Here is a 9,818-nt window from a genome sequence, read left to right on the forward strand (position 1 = left end):
CCTGCCAATGCAGGGGACATGGGTTCGAGCCCTGGTCTGGGAAGATCCCACATGCCACGGAGCAACTAGGCCCGTGAGCCACAATTACTGAGCCTGCGCATTCTGGAGCCTGTGCTCCGCAACAAGAGAGGCCACGATAGTGAGAGGCCCGCGCACCGCGATGAAGAGTGGCCCCTGCTTGCCACAACTAGAGAAAGCCCTCGCACAGAAACGAAGACCCAACACAGCCATAAATAAATAAATAAATAAATATTTTTTAAAAAATAAAACAAATAAAATAAAATACAGTTAGTGCAAATAAGGAACTGAAATTTTAATTTAATTTTAATTAAGTTAAATTTAAATTTAAATAGCTATATGTGGCTAGTGGCTACCATATAGAACATTTCCACCACTCCAGAAAATTCTATTAGACAGTGCTCCTCTAGAACCATAGGATCCCTCATGCTGGAATGCCAAAAGGAGGGAAAGGAAGAACGTAAGAAGTAGGGGTGGTGCTGGAGCAGAAAAATAATATTTTCTCTCCACCTACTATCTGCCAAGCACTTTGTTATAGGCTTTCCATATGTCATTTTACTTAATCTTCACAGCCCCCAAATTGCTATTGACCTAACAGTAGAGACTCAGATAAGATGTGAATCCACATCTACACGACATCTCATGCCATACTCTTTCCACTACTCCTTGACATCAATACGATCATGAATGGTGTTCATACAGTCAACATAGACTTATCAAAAAAAAAAAACAGATTAAAGAATGAGGTGTCATGTCATTAAGGCATGTAAAAACAAAGGAAATGCTACTTTATATATCGGGCAACAAACATATGAAACGTGTTACTTTGAGAGATGGTATAGACTTAAAAGGAAACAGAATTAAAGAAAATGAATGACTGATAGTTTCATTATTAAGGGAAGCCAGAAATGAGTGAATTGCCAAAAGTAAAACTGTAGTAACAGTGATCATCATAACAATAGCTATCATTTATTGAATCCTTACTGTGCTCAATAATTCATGCTCATAATCACCCACCCTCTGAAGTACAGGTGAGAGTGTCACTGTCAGAGATAAAATTGCAGTCTGGAAAGCAGAAAGGTCTGACTGATTAACCTCTTTCTTATCTTCTTAAAGTGAAATTTCCCAATGCCTTTTCACAGGTACATACAACAAAGTGATGAAAGAATAGATAATGTCCAATATCAGTCAGTGAAGAAATGCACTGCCATTATTGAAAGTCCTCGTTTAAATTTTAACTTGCCAGTTTCTTAATTATCCTTGCATATGTCCTAATTTTTTCCCTAAGCTTTATATCTGGTGATCATAATCATCTGCAAGGCTGACATTAAAATTTGCTAGGTTGGTAGGTTTGGGAGAATAACTTAATTTTCATGTACCTTTTACAGCCCTGTCCAGTTATTGTTGATATTAGGAAGAATCTCAGTCCATCTTGGCCTTCTTAATATTTTCTCCTTTCTAGTTTTTATCATCAGTCATAGAGGCAGAACTGTTATAGATGAGAGTACATTTAAGGAAATAATAAAGACTCTTGGCTGTCTGCAATATCCATCTCATAGTGGCTGGAAATAACTTCAGGAAAGCTAATTATTAAATAATTAATAACAATAATCCCTTAATTAAAAATAATGTGTTAACACCTAACCCAATCCTTGGCACATAAAGCTCATTCAACAATTGTTTCCTTTTCTCCCTTTCCTACTCTTAACTCCTTGGTCTGCCAGATTATAATATAAATTGTGATCACAAGTAAATTTGGCTCAGTGTTTTCCTCTTTGATTCAAGATCACCACAGAAAACAACATTTCTATTCCAGATCCTCTCTATATATGGCTTTAGGAGAATAACTGCCAATTCTGACTTTCAAACCTCCTATAGTTACTATTTATGCTAATGGATACTTAGGCTACATATATTTCAAAACATTATCAAATTAGGATCACACATCTAAAGAATATTTGTATATCTTAATAAGGAAATATATTCTTGGAAATATACTACTTTATCTTATCATTGGGCTAAAACAAGGTGAGGAAAATATATTCTTATTTTATGTGCAAGATAACTTTAGAAATTGTCCACATTGATTGCATAATTTATGACAGATCTTGTGGCAGAGTATTATGTAGCCATTATAGAGAATGAAGTAAATCCATTATTATTAGAATGGAAAGAGTTCCAAGATATAAAGTTATGTGAAAACCACCAGATGTACAAGTATGTGCATGATATGATTTTTTTTAAGCAACCTGAAAAGTTGAATGGTTTTCAAATTGATACATGAGACAGAGAGTGATGGATGGACGCTGATATGTTATTGTTATTATTATCATTATCATTAGGCATCACACAAACGCAAAAATCAATAGTAGTTTTGTCTATGGAGGGTGGGCTTGTGAGACATTTATATTTTATCTTGTACTTACATACAATTTAAATTTTCTAATCATGTACATGTATTACTTTTAAAAAATATCATCAGAAATTATATGGGCATTGACATTTTGATCCACTTCTGTTAGCCTACTTCTCTCTATTTAAAAAAAAAAGTAGTATGTTATTTTTAAACAATCTTTGGTATTATTGATAAGAGGCTTAACTGAGCCATCATTTCCTCTGTCAAATTCACATTGCCAAATGGCTGGATTTTTAAAGGACTGCCTTCTAAAATAACAGAGCAATCCTGGTTTGGGCTCATAACTACTTGGTCAAAGAAATATCAACTGGTCATGATTGCCCATCCTGAAAAAAAAATCAAGGCTTGCATCTTCAAAGAAAGAGAAGTCATATAATATCCTCTATTTACTTATGACTACCTTCAGTAACTCCACCTTCTTTTGTACGTTGCCGGATTCAAATCTGGCTTGGATGAATTATTATTTGAAACCTAGTCAAGGCTCCACTAATGTCTGGATACAGTAAAAGCCAGTGAAATCTCCCATTATTTTGACAAAATGCTATAGAATTTAAGAAGCTAACTACATTGAAGCAAAGGGTAGGTCATGGGGGAATAGACCTAGCACCTTTCCAGAAACAGAACACCTATTACCAGTAAAGACTTGTGATCTAATGTTCTTCACTCCATTCCCCTTTTTTAAAGAAGGGGAATGTAGTAAGTTTTCTTTCATTCAGGAAAAAAATCTAATATTCATACTGGAACAAGAACTGACAGCCATTACACTTTAAGGGTTTGATGAGACCTTGGCAATTGCTCCTTTGGTCCAATGAATCAGGCATGACTAACAATTTCAATCTTTTCTTTTTATACAAAAAGACCAAGTCAGGATTGACAGCCTTTTAGAAACTGGGTGGCAGGGAGTTAAGCCCTGTTTTTGTTTGGCACATGAGCACTGGTGAGGACCAGTACAACAGACTTAGCCAGGCAACAGGGACCAAGAAATGATTTGGGCTTCAGATTTCTTCCTCACATCCCACATTTGTATACATTCTTAAATAAAATATTCAGGAGTTACAGACGTAGAAAACAATCTTATGGTTACCAGGGGGGAAAAGGGGAGAGGGATAAATTGGGAGATTGGGATTGATGTATACACACTACTATATATAAAATATATAACTAATAAGGACCTACTGTGTAGCACAGGGAACTCTACTCAATACTCTGTAATGACCTATATGGGAAAAGAATCTAAAAATGAGTGGATATATGTATAACTGATTCACTTTGCTGTAGAGCAGAAAGTTAACACAACATTGTAAATCAACTATACTCCAATAAAAATTTTAAAAAATTAGAAAATAAATAAAATATTCAGAAATTTTACAGTGTTCTCAAGATCTTTGAATTGAAAGAATAGAATGTGTTATACTGCAGTGGTGGATAAACATACAAAGTTTTCAAAATTCCCATTTTCAATGAATGTGTCTTAGGGTTAGCTTCTTTTCCTCATAGAACCTCTAATAGAAAACTTGCTTATTACATGGTTGACAATTGTTTAGAAGCCCAAACTGGTAAATATTCTTCCAACATTTGCAAAAGTGTATTCCATGGAACACTGATCCCTTGGGATATTTCTTGAAGGTGAAGATTCCATGATCAAAATATTTTGAAAGCATTTTGTACTATATTCTCATATTGGTAATTCACAGTGTACATCTGCATATTCCAGATTCTGAGTAGTCAAAAAAAATAACCAGTTTAAATTTGTTTAACATCTTATTTCTGAATCTTTTTCTTTATCATAGAAATACTTTCCTGATGCATTAATTAATATTTTATTGAATTAATATTCTATATAGAGGATATTTTGGGAAACACAAGATAATTCTACCTGTTGGTAATAATAGAATGGTCATGGGCCCAGCTACCACAGAAGACAGTGAGTGTCTCAAAGAGAAAGCAGATGAAAAGAAGAGATCCACGTGCTAGGTCTGTGGCCCAGTCAGTATCCGGAAATTAGAGTAATTAGACTCCTTATTGGTAAATATTCTTGCCTTATTGCCACTCAAATTTGGACCAGAGGCAGAGTGAAATAAACCACTAGGAGAGAAGGGGATGCTCTTTAGTTATCCCTAAATTGAGAGATCAACCCAATCTCAATTATAAATGAAAACAGTAAGCCCAGAGATATTGTATGACATGCCCAAGACCACTCTGGTGGTCAGAAGCAGGCCTGGATTGAGAACCCAGTCTTCTGAATCTGATGCCAGAGTACTTCTTAGCAGCCCACACCAACTTCTGCCCAGTGATGAGCAGAAAGCCTATTGATTGAACCAAATATAATTGAATATTAATATTACTTTTGGGTCCATTACAACCATGATGAGAAATGAACAATTGAAGGGGCTTCCCTGGTGGCGCAGTGGTTGAGAATCTGCCTGCCAATGCAGGGGACACGGGTTCTAGCCCTGGTCTGGGAAGATCCCACATGCCGGGGAGCAACTAGGCCCGTGAGCCACAATTACTGAGCCTGCGCGTCTGGAGCCTGTGCTCCGCAACAAGAGAGGCCGCGATAGTGAGAGGCCTGCGCACCGCGATGAAGAGTGGCCCCCGCTTGCCGCAACTAGAGAAAGCCCTCACAGAAACGAAGACCCAACACAGCCAAAAATGAATTAATTAATTAAAAAAAAAAAGAGTACTGTTTTAAAAAAAAAAAGGCATTTAAAAATTGTTTAATGTTTCTCTTTTGCTTTATAATTTCTATTGTTCCTAATACTTTGAATGTATAAGTGGAAAACAATAGAATGTATAGCAGTATAGTGTAGTGGATAGTACAGTGACTAGACATTACTCATCTACTGAGCACAGAAAACAACAGCCTACAAGCTTCTAAAGAATCACAAATTAAAAATCACCTACTCTAACATCAGCAACAGTAGCATTAACAGTAGCAATGCAATCTATCCCAATCCAGACGGTGCTGGGCTTCAGCTCACACTGGGGTGTGGCTTGTACACACCTATGACCACAGGGTGGTCTTTTTCATATTGCTCTAAAGTCAACTGCTCCTGGGGCTTCATTGTCTCCTGTTGCATCTTTTCACTTCAGAGACAAATATGGCCTCGGGAGAGGCTGTGAAGTCAATGCAATTGGGCTTAACGGAAATCACAAAGTGTCCTCCATTACATAGGAAGGTGTGGGCATTCAGGGCTACAATCTGGGTCTGGTCTGGCTGGGCCATGTCGGCAAAGATCACATCCACCATTGCAACGAGCTTGTGGTATTTGTGTGAGTGCTGAGCATCTTCAATGACAGGAATAATGTTGGTTCTCTTCTTGGCCAAATTAATGAGGTCACAGCTGGCGCAGTGGGAAAACTCAACTGCACAGACCAGACCCTGTTGGCCTATGATGTCAGAGACATGGGAGAGCGTGGTACCCAAGGAAGCCCTGAGGTAGAGCGCCTTGGCCCCTGGCTTGATGTGGTATATATTTCCTGAGCACAGAGCCCAAGACTGCTGCAGACAGCTTGGAATGGAAGGGGGTTTTGCTTTACTTAATCCGGGGGTTTAAACAGAGGTGAACTCCTATCATCCCTCATCTGTATTTCTGTAAGACTCTAAGCATAAACTTCCTTATGATAATAATAATAGGAAGAAGAAGAACAACAACTAGTAGTAGTAGTAGTAGCAGTGACACTTCCTGTTTTCTTTATCTCTAATATGGTTCTAACTGCTTTAAATAGGTTAACTCATTTACTCCCTATAATAATTCCGAGGTAGGTAATACTACGTTTCTCACTTTACAAAATGTGGGAACTATAGACCAGCTAGTTTTTAAACCTTGCCCCCAAATCTCACGGCTCTATGTGGCAGAGACAGGATTTAAACTCAAGCAGTCTGACCCCACAGGTTATAGTCTTTAAGCATTATGTATATTGCCTTGTAGGTGTCTGCTGATGGTTATTTTCCTTATCCATTTCTACACTCACTCCCTCTTGTCCATTATGGATTCATCCATTGTTGACTTCCAAGCCTGATGAAGTATCAAAATCACCTAGAGAGCATCTTTAAAACAGACACTGTAGTCCTCTCTCCAAGATACTCTGATCCATACTAGACTAGGTAGTTTCAAAAAGCACAAGAGGTTCATCTGGAGGTTCAGATCCAAGGACCCATGTTTGGGAGCCATTGATTTAGAGCCTTTCTCTCTTGGCTGGTTGCCTTATTCATCAAGGATACTGCCTAGGTTCACAGAAGCCAGGAGAGGAGGGAGGACACAAAGGGTAGCTAGACTGGCTAAACCAGCACCTTGTCCCAGGAAGTCTTCACATCCCCTTCTCACACTATGAAATCCTTGAGGACAAGGACAAAACATTAGTCAGATTTGGACCTTCCATGATGGTTAGACTAGTGCCTGATTCATAGTAGATGCTCAGTTAATACTTACTGTCTAGGTTTCTGGGTGAATATTATTGATAAAAAGCAATAAAATCATGGTTTTTCCAAAGAGACTAAGAAGGGTCTTCTAACTAATAATTGCCTATTGCTCTGATCATAAAAGAGTCATAAAAATCTCTACAACATAGTAAATAGGAGGTATAGCAAGAGAGCTTAATCACCATATTAACACAAAGGAAGGAATGAGAAGGGCAAGAACAAATGGGTGCAAAGGAGGAAGTCATGTTTAACTGATGTCTGGTTTGACAAACTACATATCAATTTAGAGATTAAATATAATCATCTAGGTTCATTTGACTACATTCATTAAATAAAACGAGTGTATTTTTTCAAAATTCCTTCAAGGCTGGCTTCATAGGACCCTCAGATGAACTTACCCACTCATCCTCCCTTCCACTACTGCCTAATAGCCCCACCACAGGCTAATGGGCAAACAGTCCTCAGCAACCATTTATCTTTTTTGAAGTCTTCTCCTTAGAGCTCCCTTTAAGAAGAGCAGTGGGTTTTCCCTTGAACTTATTCTCTCTCTTAGTTGTTTGTTTTCTTTCAAGCATGTTGGAGAGGCTTCTTTGCTGTTTGTTTCTGAAGCAAATCAGGGACACTAATTTGTTCTTTGTGGATTTTTGAAAGCTACCCCAGTGGGAGCCACTTGCTTTGACCAGGATTTCTGCCTGTGGATGATGGGGAGGGAGAACTCAGAAAGGCTATTAAGACAGATAGGAATGCTATAGCTAGGTGAACACATTAATGATGCAGAGCTGAGAAGCAGAACTCCTGATTTTGAGGAGATGCAACCAATGAGCACATGGAGACAAGACTACCCAAGCGCCAGCATTTACCTCTGTGCAGGTGTGTACTAAGTAGAAATTTCTGGCTGAGATAGAAAATCCTGTCCTCTTTAGACATGGGGGTGCAGCACAGATGTGACACTGCAGGTAGAGAAAAATCTTCATGGCCTCTGAAGCTAGAAGGAAGTTGACAGTTCATTTTAGGGTGATGGGAATAGCATTCTGGCTGAGGGGTGGGTGGAAAAGTTCTCAACTCGCTCAAAACCTGTACATTTTAATCCTGGCTCTGCCATTAATTGGCATTGTATCATTGTTTCTTAATCCATGCCATGAATGAGCAAACTACTTCTAAAGGTGTGACACAGCTTATTTTCAGAGGCAAAAAGTTTTGCAAAGAAATTGGTAAGAACTGTAATCAGCTAAATACTTATTCCAAAGCTCTCCTACTTCCTCTTATACTGGCTTTCTCTTCTTATGCGTGCCCACTACGGTGTTCAAAACATATTAGGTACCTAATAAATTGTGATTTTTATGACTCTTTCTCCTTCATCACTAAGCCTGTATACCATCTTCTTTAGATTCAAATCCCTTTACCTGAAAAATTCCGCCAGGCCCATACTCCAACATATTTAACTGTTCTCAATGTTAACCTTCCCTCAAAACAACAACAAGGGGGATTAACCAAGATGGCGGAGTAGAAGGACGTGCTCTCTCTCCCTCTTGCGAGAGCACCAGAATCACAACTGGCTGCTGGACAATCATTGACAGGAAGACCCTGGACTTCACCAAGGAGGATACCCCACGTCCAAGGACAGAGGAGAAGCCACAGTGAGATGGTAGGGGGGGCGCAATCAGAGTAAAATCTAATCCCATAACTGCTGGGTGGGTGACTCACAAACTGGCGAACACTTATACTACAGAAGTCCATCCACTGGAGTGAAGGTTCTGAGCCCCACGTCAGGCTTCCCAACCTGGGGGTCTGGCAACAGGAGGAGGAATTCCTAGAGAATCAGACTTTGAAGCCTAGTGGGAATTGATTGCAGGACTTCGACACGACTGGGGGAAACAGAGACCCCACTCTTGGAGGGCACACACAAAGTACTGTGCGCATCGGGACCCAGGGGAAGGAGCAGTGACCCTGGGGGAGACTGAACCAGACCTACCTGCTGGTGTTGGGGGGTCTCCTGCAGAGGCGGGGGGGTGGCTCTGTTTCACTGTGGGGACAAGGACTCGGGCAGCGGAGGTTCTGGGAAGTGCTCCTTGGCGTGAGCCCTCCCAGAGGCTGCCATTAACCCCACCAAAGAGCCCAGGTAGGCTCCAGTGTTGGGTTGCCTCAGGCAAAACAACCAACAGGGAGGGAACCCAGCTCCACCCATCAACAGTCAAGTGGATTAAAGTTTTACTGAGCTCTGACCGCCACAGCAACAGTCAGCTCTACCCACCACCAGAGCCTCCAATCAAGCCTCTTAGATAGCCTCAACCGCCAGAGGGCAGACAGCAGAAGCAAAAAAAACTACAATCCTGCAGCCTGTGGACCAAAAACCACAGTTACAGAAAGATAGACAAGATGAAAAGGCAGAGGGCTATGTACCAGATGAAGGAACAAGAAAAAACCCCAGAAAAACAACTAAATGAAGTGGAGATAGGCAACCTTCCAGAAAAAGAATTCAGAATAATGATAGTGAAGATGATCCAGGACCTCGGAATAAGAATGGAGGCAAAGATTGAGAAGATGCAAGAAATGATTAACAAAGACCTAGAAGAATTAAAAAACAAACAAACAGAGATGAACAATACAATAACTGAAATGAAAACTACACTAGAAGGAATCAATAGCAGAATAACTGAGGCAGAAGAACAGATAAGTGACCTGGAAGACAGAATGGTGGAATTCACTGCTGCGGAACAGACTAAAGAAAAAAGAATGAAAAGAAATGAAGACAGCCTAAGAGACCTCTGGGACAACATTAAATGCAACAACATTCGCATTATAGGGGTCCCAGAAGGTGAAGAGAGAGAGAAAGGACCAGAGAAAATATTTGAAGAGATTATAGTCGAAAACTTCCCTAACATGGGAAATGAAATAGCCACCCAAGTCCAGGAAGCGCAGAGAGTCCCATACAGGATAAACCCAAGGAGAAACACGCCGAGA

At 39.8% G+C, this 9,818-nt stretch overlaps 1 pseudogene; it reads right to left on the reverse strand.

Moving 5' to 3' along the window:
- Positions 1–5,406: 5,406 nt before the first annotated feature.
- LOC132360099 (rRNA 2'-O-methyltransferase fibrillarin-like) lies at positions 5,407–8,283 on the reverse strand (annotated as a pseudogene).
- Between the last annotated feature and the right edge of the window lie 1,535 nt (positions 8,284–9,818).

The sequence above is a fragment of the Balaenoptera ricei genome, chromosome 2, assembly GCF_028023285.1.
Source record: "Balaenoptera ricei isolate mBalRic1 chromosome 2, mBalRic1.hap2, whole genome shotgun sequence".
In the NCBI taxonomy this organism is placed as follows: domain Eukaryota; kingdom Metazoa; phylum Chordata; class Mammalia; order Artiodactyla; family Balaenopteridae; genus Balaenoptera; species Balaenoptera ricei.